The sequence below is a fragment of the Humulus lupulus genome, chromosome 3, assembly GCF_963169125.1.
Source record: "Humulus lupulus chromosome 3, drHumLupu1.1, whole genome shotgun sequence".
NCBI lineage: Eukaryota > Viridiplantae > Streptophyta > Magnoliopsida > Rosales > Cannabaceae > Humulus > Humulus lupulus.
Window position 1 is genome coordinate 6,726,271 of NC_084795.1, and position 9,806 is coordinate 6,736,076.

The 9,806-nt window shown below is 40.9% G+C and overlaps 1 pseudogene; it reads left to right on the plus strand.

The window, feature by feature from the left end:
* Positions 1–3,390: 3,390 nt before the first annotated feature.
* Positions 3,391–8,943, plus strand: LOC133821760 (hypersensitive-induced reaction 1 protein-like; annotated as a pseudogene).
* Positions 8,944–9,806: the final 863 nt, after the last annotated feature.

Genomic DNA, 9,806 nt, shown 5'->3' on the forward strand with positions numbered 1-9,806 from the left:
GTAGGAAGCCTATTAATAAGGTAGACAGCAGTGTCAAATGCATCACTCCAGTATTTGAGGGGCATTTGAGCTTGAGCAAGCAAAGTGAGGCCCATTTCCACAATGTGCCTATGCTTGCGCTCTGCCCGACCGTTTTGAGCTGAATCATGAGGACATGAGTGTTGAAACTCAATGCCATGATGATGAACTAAAGCTGTAAAGGATTGGTATTCACCACCCCAATCATTTCTAAGACTTTTAATTTTCTTTTCAAACTTGTTTTCAACCAGATTTTTGAATTGTAGGAATGCATCAAGTGCTTCAGATTTGAATTTGAGTGGATACAGCCATGCAAATCTACTATGATCATCAAGAAAATGTATGTAATACTTGTGGTTTATGTTTGATGCTATAGGTGCTGGCCCCCATAGGTCAGTGTGAACAAGTTCAAGCACAGATTTGGCACGTTTTGAAGACAACTTATGAGGAAGTGCATGTGATTTTCCATACTGACATGCATCACAGAAAGTTTGCATTTCAGTGTTGGATTTTCTTACATTACTTGACTCTAAAACAAGATTTAAAATCCTAGGCGATGGATGACCTAGACTCCTGTGCCACACATCTAACTTAGACACTGAACTGTCATCAGCTTCAAGCTGGTTTACATTGGAATTGACAGAAAAACAAGCAGGAAAACAAGTAGGCTTCGACTGGTATTTGTTTGTGAACTGTGGATGAGTTGAACTTGTAGTTGAAGGCTGTTGTAGAGGTGATTCCAGTCTGTATAATCCATCTTTAAGCACTCCTCGAAGCACCACCTTCTGAGTTACCTTATCCTTCACCAAACAAACATTGGAATGAAACTCAATTAGTACATTATTATCATTAGTGAGTTTAGAGACACTAATTAAGTTTTTAGCAATTTTAGGGACAAGTAACATCTCTTTTAGCAGAAGATGCTTTCCATTGTTTGTGTCTAGAAGACCACTACCAATATGAGATATGCTGAGTTTGGTTCCATCACCTACTGTAACAGTTTCCTTACCACCATAAGGCTGCTTCTGGTTTAGTGCAGCAGCATCAGAGGTAATGTGGTTACTTGCTCCACTGTCAGCAAACCACACGTCACTCTCAAGAACTTCTGGACTGGCTATGAATGCATTGTGACTGGTTTGAGAAGGTTTGTTTCCTCCATTTGTGTGGTTAGGATCTGACCCCATGAAGTTTTCATCAAACCTGTTGTAGCACACTGCAGCAGAGTGGCCATACTTGCCACAGACCTGACAAGTTGGTCTGGTTGTGTTGGTTCGACCTCTTCCACAAAATCTTCCAGAAGTGCCACGAGTTCCTGAGAACCGATTTCCACCGCCTGAGTATTGGCTTTGATTGCTTGAGCCACGACCACGTCCTGCTGTGCTGAAACCAGAGTTGTGTTTAGTAGCCATGTGAGCTTGAGGATTTGTGGTGCTAGCTGGTTTGCTGCTGATGGTGAGAGTCTGCAGTCTCTCGATTTTACTGTCAAAACTCAGAAGTATGTCTTGTAGTTCTTGCCAAGTTGTACTCGGTCTTGCTTCAATTAGCACCACGATGGACAGGTACTCTGCATCTAGGCCAGACAGAACATTGGCAACAAGATGTGCCTCTGGATATGGGTCACCTGCAAGAGCAAGAATGTCAGACCAATTTTTCTTTTGTCATAAATATTCCCCCATTGGTGTTGTGCCTTTGCGAACAGTCTGAATAAGTGTCCGTGTGTCATCCATCTTTGATTTAGAGTAGGCTCCATAAAGACTTTCCAAAGCTCTCCAGAGACCTGCTGCAGATGTGGATCCCATGACTTCAGTGGCGATTCCTTCGGTCATAGAGCTGTAAAGCCAGCCCATGAGCAGTTGATCATTAATGATCCATTGTTCATACTCTGGGTTAGTTTCCATCTCTCCTTCATGTTTAGCTTCTCCAGTTACTGGAATAAATTCCGGTGGGCACAGTTTAGTGCCATTAAGATATCCGTGCAGTCTATGACCAAGTACAATGGTAGATACCATAGTCTTCCATAGGGTGAAATTTTTTCTGTCCAATTTCAGAGAAAATGGTTGGTTTAGAGTTGTAGGTTGCTGAGAGTAAGTGTTTGGGAGCTGAGATGAGGATGCACCATTTTTATTGGTGCTGACAACAGTAGAGGGAGTCTGAGGTTCACCTTCGGCCGACTGTTGTTCTTGAGGAGTGGCCATTGACAGAGACAGAACCTAGCTCTGATACCAAGAACAAATTCAGAGAGAGTTGAATAAAATGTATTTCTCAGCTCAATTGAATAGTGAGCTAGAGGCTGGCTTTTATTAATAAAAGAAGTTTGTTACAAAATACAGAGGTGAGCAACGGTTCAATTACAGACCAAATCCCAAGAAGGATTACAAAAGGAATATTCTAACAGAATTGAAAAGTACTAATGATTATACTATAAAGTTTGGACCACAACCCAAACATTGACACCTGTTAAATTACAAACAAATGCAATCTGCTGCTGCTCTGCTTTGCTCTGTATCATGGACCTGCAGCAGTACGTGAAACTTCTATTTCTCAACACCCTTTCGTTTTCCGGCGCCACCCATCGAAATCAATTCACTTTGTCTCTCGTTTTTTCTCAAAGGGCAGATTTTGAGACCATTAGAGTTGCAGAGGTCTCGACAATTTTGATCAACGAAATAAGTCCCTAAAAAATATTGAATTTTGTAATACAATGAAACAATTTGTTTATTTATTTATTTTGGCTTGAATACATTGATTGAAACTTTGGATGCCATAATTGGCTCAAAAGGGTTGAATCAAAAAAAAAAAAGGAAAGAAGAAAAAGCATAGCAGAAAGGACACATAGAGAGTGAGTGAGTACAAAAACCAAGTATAAGCTTTAAAAGTTTTCGACTTTATTGGGTGCACAGAGGATCAGATTTTATAGATAGGCTTTTTTGTCCTTCTGATTCTGTAATACTCTGTGAGTTGAGTTGGGGTTTACTAAACTTCTCATTAGCTTTATTTCTCTTTCCTTTCTTTATATACCTCTTCTTCCATCGACACAACATAATACAAATTCCACTTTTCCTAATGCCATTTTTTTAACCATATCACACCTTACCATACCACACCACAACACAACACTATTCCAATTCTTATTCCTATTGTTCAAACTTTGATGGGAAAAGAGAAAAAGGTCATAATCTCATTGCATTATGGGGCTAGCTAAGCTAGAGGCCCAATCAAATGTCCCACCACCATACCATTCCATGGCACGTGTTTTCACGCACTATAAAATAAAATAGGCTATTGTAGTATTGATATTACAGCTAGAAAGAAAGAAAGAAATAGTAGGGATAAGAGAAGTGTTGACTATTCCAGTTCTAGGGAGAAGAGAATATGGGTAATTTGTTCTGTTGTGTACAAGTTGCCAGTTCACAGTAGCTATAAAGGAGAGATTTGGCAAGTTTGATGATGTACTTGAGCCAGGATGCCATTGCCTGCTGATAAGTAGTATTGTTAGAAAATATAATTATTGCCTTTTTTGTATACTTTTCATATAACCTGCTGTACAGGTGTCATACGGGCATTCTTTATTCTGTGATATAAATTCTCATGTAATGGTTCATTTGCTCTTTTGAGCTGATCTTAATACAACAACTTTTACTCTCTTTTCTCTCTGCTCTCTCTCTACTTTACATGGTATCAGAGCTATGGCTCACACTCCCGACTCTTCACGAACCTCTACTGGCCAAAATGAACCCTCCCCACAAACCCTGAATACCGATACAGCTCCTCTCCAAAATACCCACACTAATCTTCCCATTTCTTCAATGAACCAAACCTTTACAGTAAAACTTGATGAAAACAATTACCTCATATGGAAGAACCAATTGCTGAATGTGATCATGGCTCATGGTCTTGATGCATTTCTTGATGGCACCCATCCGTGTCCTCCCAAATTCATTTCAGATGAACACACACAGGTCAATCCCGACTATACTTCTTGGAATCGGTATAACCGATTGCTTATGTCCTGGCTCTATTCCTCTCTCACCGAACCCATGCTTGGGGAAATCGTGAACTACAAAACTGCTCATGAAATCTGGGCTGCTTTGGAAGAGATCTACTCATCCTCCTCTATGGCTCGCATCACTGAAATTCGTGGCAAACTTCAGACAATCCGGAAAGCTGGACTCACGGCAGCTCAGTATATTCAACGTCTCAAGAGTTATTGCAACCGTTTGGCAGCAATTGGTGAGACAGTTTCCCCCAAAGACCAGCTCGTGTACTTTCTTGGTGGATTGGGGCCAGCGTACGATGCCTTTGTCACAAGTATACTTAACAGAGCAGACAAGCCCTCCATGGAAACTTTATATAGTCTGTTACTCAGCTTTGACTACAGAATGGAAAGAAATGCTTCTGATGATATATCGAGCTCCCTTCAAGCTAATTTCTCTCAGCTCAACACTGGGAAAAAGTTTGCCAAACACCCATACCCAAATTCCTACAACCCGAACCCGCGCCCTTACTCTCCTGCCTCACCTTCACCAAATTTACCGAATCCCTATTTTCCTGGTGTTTTGGGTCCTCGTCCCAATCGTTCCTCTCCTCTGCCTAACCATCATTCCCAGAAATCGCCCCATCCACGACCCTCTTGTCAGATCTGCGGGAAACAAGGGCACGCAGCAAATGTTTGCTACCATCGGACTAATCTGGCTTACACCCCTCAGCCTCCTCGTACATTTAACACTATGCTTGCCTCCTCTCAAATGCCCACTCCTTCTTTTTCTGGTTTTCATGGCTCCGATGGTTCTTCTGTTTATTCCTCTGCTCCCTGGTTCATGGATTCTGGAGCTACCCATCATTTCACACCGGATTCAAAACTCATGGATCGCCTAACGCCCTATCATGGGTCTGAGCAGGTTCAGGTTGGTGATGGTAAGTCCCTTGCTATTTCTCACATTGGTCATGTTACTTTACCGGCTCAGTTTGTTCCTCTGTCTCTCTCTCATGTCTATCATACTCCTGGTCTCACCAATAATCTGATTAGTGTTTCCAAATTCTGTCATGATAATAATGTTCTCATTGAGTTTCATTCCACTAAATGCTTTGTCAAGGATCAGGTCACCAAGCGCACTCTTCTCACGGGAGTGCTTGACAAGGGTCTCTACCGTGTCAGTTCATCTACCTCTCCACAGTGATCTAGTTCCTCTTCTTCCTGCTTTGCCCATCTCACTCGTGTTCGTGATTCTTCCCTTTGGCATAATCGGCTTGGTCACCCGTCTCCTCGCGTTCTTTCGAAAGTTTTAGCTGCCTGTAATTTGTCTGTAGATGCTAGTTCAGTTTCTGAATTTTGTAATGCCTGTCAATTGGCCAAGTCTCATCGACTGCCATTTTCTTTGTCGGATTCTAGAGCTTCGGCTCCTTTTGATTTAATTCATAGCGATGTATGGGGTCCTGCCCCTGAACCTTCTATTACAGGCGCACGTTTCTTTGTATTGTTTATTGACGATTTTAGTCGATTTACATGGATTTATCATTTACAGTCTAAATCTGAAGTGTTTTCCACTTTTCTGAAATTTCAACTTATGATTGAATGTCAATTTGATACTAAAATTAAACGCTTCCAAAGTGATTGGGGGGGGGGTGAATTTCGTGTTTTCAAACATCATTTTGAATCACTTGGCATTTTACATCAACTCTCCTGCCCATATACAGCTGAGCAAAACGGTCGTGTCGAACGAAAAAATCGTCATGTGGTCGAAGTTGGCCTATCTCTCCTCGCTCAATCTCATGTTCCCTTGGCCTACTGGCCTTATGCTTTTTCTACTGCGGTATATCTTATTAACCGTCTTCCCTCTTCAGTCCTTGATTTTCATAGTCCTTATTTTACTATTTATCACATACTGCCACAATATGATCTTTTCCGTGTTTTTGCCTGCTCATGCTTTCCATATCTTCGCCCATACAACACTCATAAGTTACAATTTCGGTCTCATGAATGTGTTTTCCTGGGTTATAGTTCACATCACAAAGGCTATCTTTGCCTCTCTCCTTCCTCTGGCCGAGTCTATATTTCTCGTCACGTCACCTTCAATGAGCAGTCCTTTCCTTTTCTGCCCTCCCCTCCTTCCTCTTTGTCCTCCCAGCCTTCTTCTCCATTGTTCACTCCTTTATTATCTCCCACTGTTGCATCTCACCCATCACCGTGTGTCCCTCTTTCCTCCCAAACGTCTCCTTCGTCAGTTTTCCCTCCTATTTCCTCCTCTAACTCCTCCACTGCGTCTTCTAGCCGGTCCCCTTCTCTTCCTCTTCCTGAGCCGGTTGAGTCTCCTGCCCCATGTGAGAATGCCACTGCACCCTCCTGTAATGTTCATCCTATGATCACTAGGGCGAAGGCCGGTATACATAAACCAAAGGTTCTTCAACATACTTTATCTGATGCTTATTATGAACCTTCTACTTATAAGCAGGCTGCTCCATTTTCTCATTGGCAAGACGCGATGTTGGCTGAGATTTCTGCTTTAAAAGCCAACAACACTTGGCATTTAGTTCCAGCCCCTCCTTCAGCCAAGATTATTGGATGCAAATGGGTCTATCGAGTGAAACTTACTGCTGATGGGGCCATTGAACGGTATAAGGCGCGCTTGGTTGCCAAGGGTTATCACCAAACAGAAGGTATTGATTATTTTGAGACGTTTAGTCCAGTTGTTAAGCCTACAACGATCCGCACTGTGTTGACTCTTGCTCTGTCCGAGGGCTGGCCTTTAAAACAACTGGATGTGCAAAATGCATTTCTTCATGGCGATTTATCTGAAACAGTTTTTATGGCCCAACCCGAAGGCTTCAAAGACAGCCTGTTTCCCGATCATGTTTGCTGTCTTGATAAAGCCCTCTACGGTTTGAAGCAGTCTCCACGGGCTTGGTTCAATAAACTTAGCTCCTTCTTGCTCTCTTGGGGGTTCGTTAACTCTACAGCAGATTCCTCCATGTTTACCTTTCACTCTGATTCGGCTTTTCTGGTTCTCTTGGTTTATGTCGACGACATAATTCTTACTGGCAGCGATACCTCTGCTCTGTCATCTCTGCTCACTGCCTTACGACATCAGTTTGCTATTAAGGACTTGGGTGCTTTGCATTTCTTCTTGGGTATTCAAGTAGCTCGAACCCCTGCTGGTCTTCACCTCTCTCAGCATAAATATATACAGGACCTTCTCCATCGTGCTGACATGCTTGATTCAAAAGTTTACAATACTCCTATGTCCACTGCCTTTGTTCTCTCGGCTTCTACTGGTACTTTGCTTCCTGACGGTACTCAATATCGTCGTCTTGTTGGCGCCCTTCAATACTGTACCATCACTCGACCCGATGTCTCCTTTGCAGTCAACCGTGTCATACAATACATGCACTCTCCCTCGGACGCTCATTGGCAAGCCGTAAAGCGGATTCTTCGTTACTTGAAGGGCTCGGCTCATCATGGTCTGTTTCTCCAGCCTTGTTCCGATTACAACTTAACCTGCTATACCGATGCCAACTGGGCATCGTGCCCTGATGATCGCCGTAGTACTGGTGCTTACTGTGTTTTCTTGGGTCATAATTTGGTTTCCTGGCATTCCTCCAAACAGAAGGTTGTCTCGCGTTCCAGCACGGAATCTGAATTTCGTGCTCTTGCCGATGGTGTTGCTGAGATATCTTGGCTGCAATTTCTTCTTCGTGATCTTCATATGCAGCAGCGCCTAGCTCCTCTCTTACTATGCGACAATATTAGCACCACCTATCTCACGGCCAATCCAGTCCTCCACACCCGTACAAAGCATGTCGACATTGATTTTCACTTTATTCGTGAGCGGGTTGCCAACCACCAGTTGACTGTTCGATTCACTCCCTCTGAAGACTAGCTTGCTGATTGCTTGACGAAAGCTCTTCCTTCCGCTCGTTTCCTGCTGTTACGATCCAAACTCACTGTGCTTGATCGCCCCATGAGTTTGCGGGGGGATGATAAGTAGTATTGTTATAAAATATAATTATTGCCTTTTTTGTATACTTTTCATATAACCTGCTGTACAGGTGTCATACGGGCATTATTTATTCTGTGATATAAATTCTCATGTAATGGTTCATTTGCTCTTTTGAGCTGATCTTAATACAACAACTTTTACTCTCTTTTCTCTCTTTTCTCTCTGCTCTCTCTCTACTTTACACCTGCCATGGTTTCTTGGAAGTCAGCTAGTTCGACATCTCACTCTTCGTTTGCAGCAATTGGATGTGAGACCAAAACGAATGTTTTTTTTATAGATTTTCAATTGGCTGTCCTAAACAGTTTCTAACAAGAAAACTTGTGTCTAATCAGTAGTTTTTCTTAACTACTGATTATTCTCGAGTGCTCTTTAGGACAACGTCTTTGTCAATGTTGTTGCATCAATCCAATATCGTGCCCTTGCAGACAAAGCAAGCTATGCATTCTACAAGCTTAGCAACACTTGTTCTTACGTTTTTGATGGCATAAACCAAGTATCCCACTTAGATTTCCCTGACTAATTACTTTTACAATTAGTATTATTGGCTAACTGGGATTTTTGTTCCTTTACACTAGTGATTAGTGCTGGTGCTCCAAAGCTCAACTTGGATGATACTCTTGAGCAGAAAAATGAAATTGCCAAAGCTGTGGAGGAAGAACTTGAGAAGGTAATTTCTGGAGATGTTAATAATTTAGTCAAACTTTGGACTCTAGGAGTGCCTGTTTATTGTATTCATGCTTCTCTTCTTTTCTATGCTTATGGCTATGAGATTGTACAAACACTTATTGTGGACTTAGAGCCAGATGAGCATGTGAAGCGAGCAATGAATGAAATAAATGCTGGTACAGTTCAGAAACTGATGATATGGTTTATATGCAAAGGTTTTTTCATCATGCTCTTTTTATCAGATGCTAAATATCAGACCATCTAATTGAACATCATTAGAGAAATAACATGCTTTACCAATATAAAGAAATTAAAAACTCGCAACTTCAACTATAGCAGAACTATTGTACAATGGCTCATTCATATTTGCGTAAGAGTCCCAAACTTCAACCTCCTATTTGCCGACCATAACTCTAGCAAGAAAATAGTGCTTCGAACAAAGTATAGGTAGATAAATCTACTTAAAAGAAAAATATGAAAACAAAAATTATATTATTATTGGGACTCAGTGTCTAATAATAACTCAGGTAATGTATCCAAAATACTAAAAATTATAATACCTCTTCACATATCAATATACTACCCTTGTAGTATTCAAAAGACTATTTAGGATTTTTGCCCCCCGAATTATGACTTATATATTATCGTGTTTCTTGATTTGTTCGGATCGTCAAAAATTCATCTCGAACTATTCACAGTGTTGCAAAGTGGAACTTCCGTCCAATTTTTTTCAATGTGACTAATAATATGCTGACTGACTCTTTACTTGTTGATGTGACATTACCACGTGTGTAATTTAAAGAACTCGAACTATTAACACAACCAAATCATGCCCCTCGAATTCAAAATTTTAAAATTTAAACAATATTTTGAATATTAAAAAGAAAAGATAAAAAACATTAAACTAAAAGTCCATTTAAATTAAATTAAATCATGCAAAATTTAAAAAATCAAATAGATAAAAACAAAACTATAATAAAATTCTCTTATTTTCTTTCATTTTTTCCTACTTTCTTTCACTTTCCCTTACTTTTACACTAACCAAATAATCTCAACAACTCTAGTCAATTCATCACAACATATACAAATCAAAATTTTAATCTCTCAAATTCATACATATTTTGATAT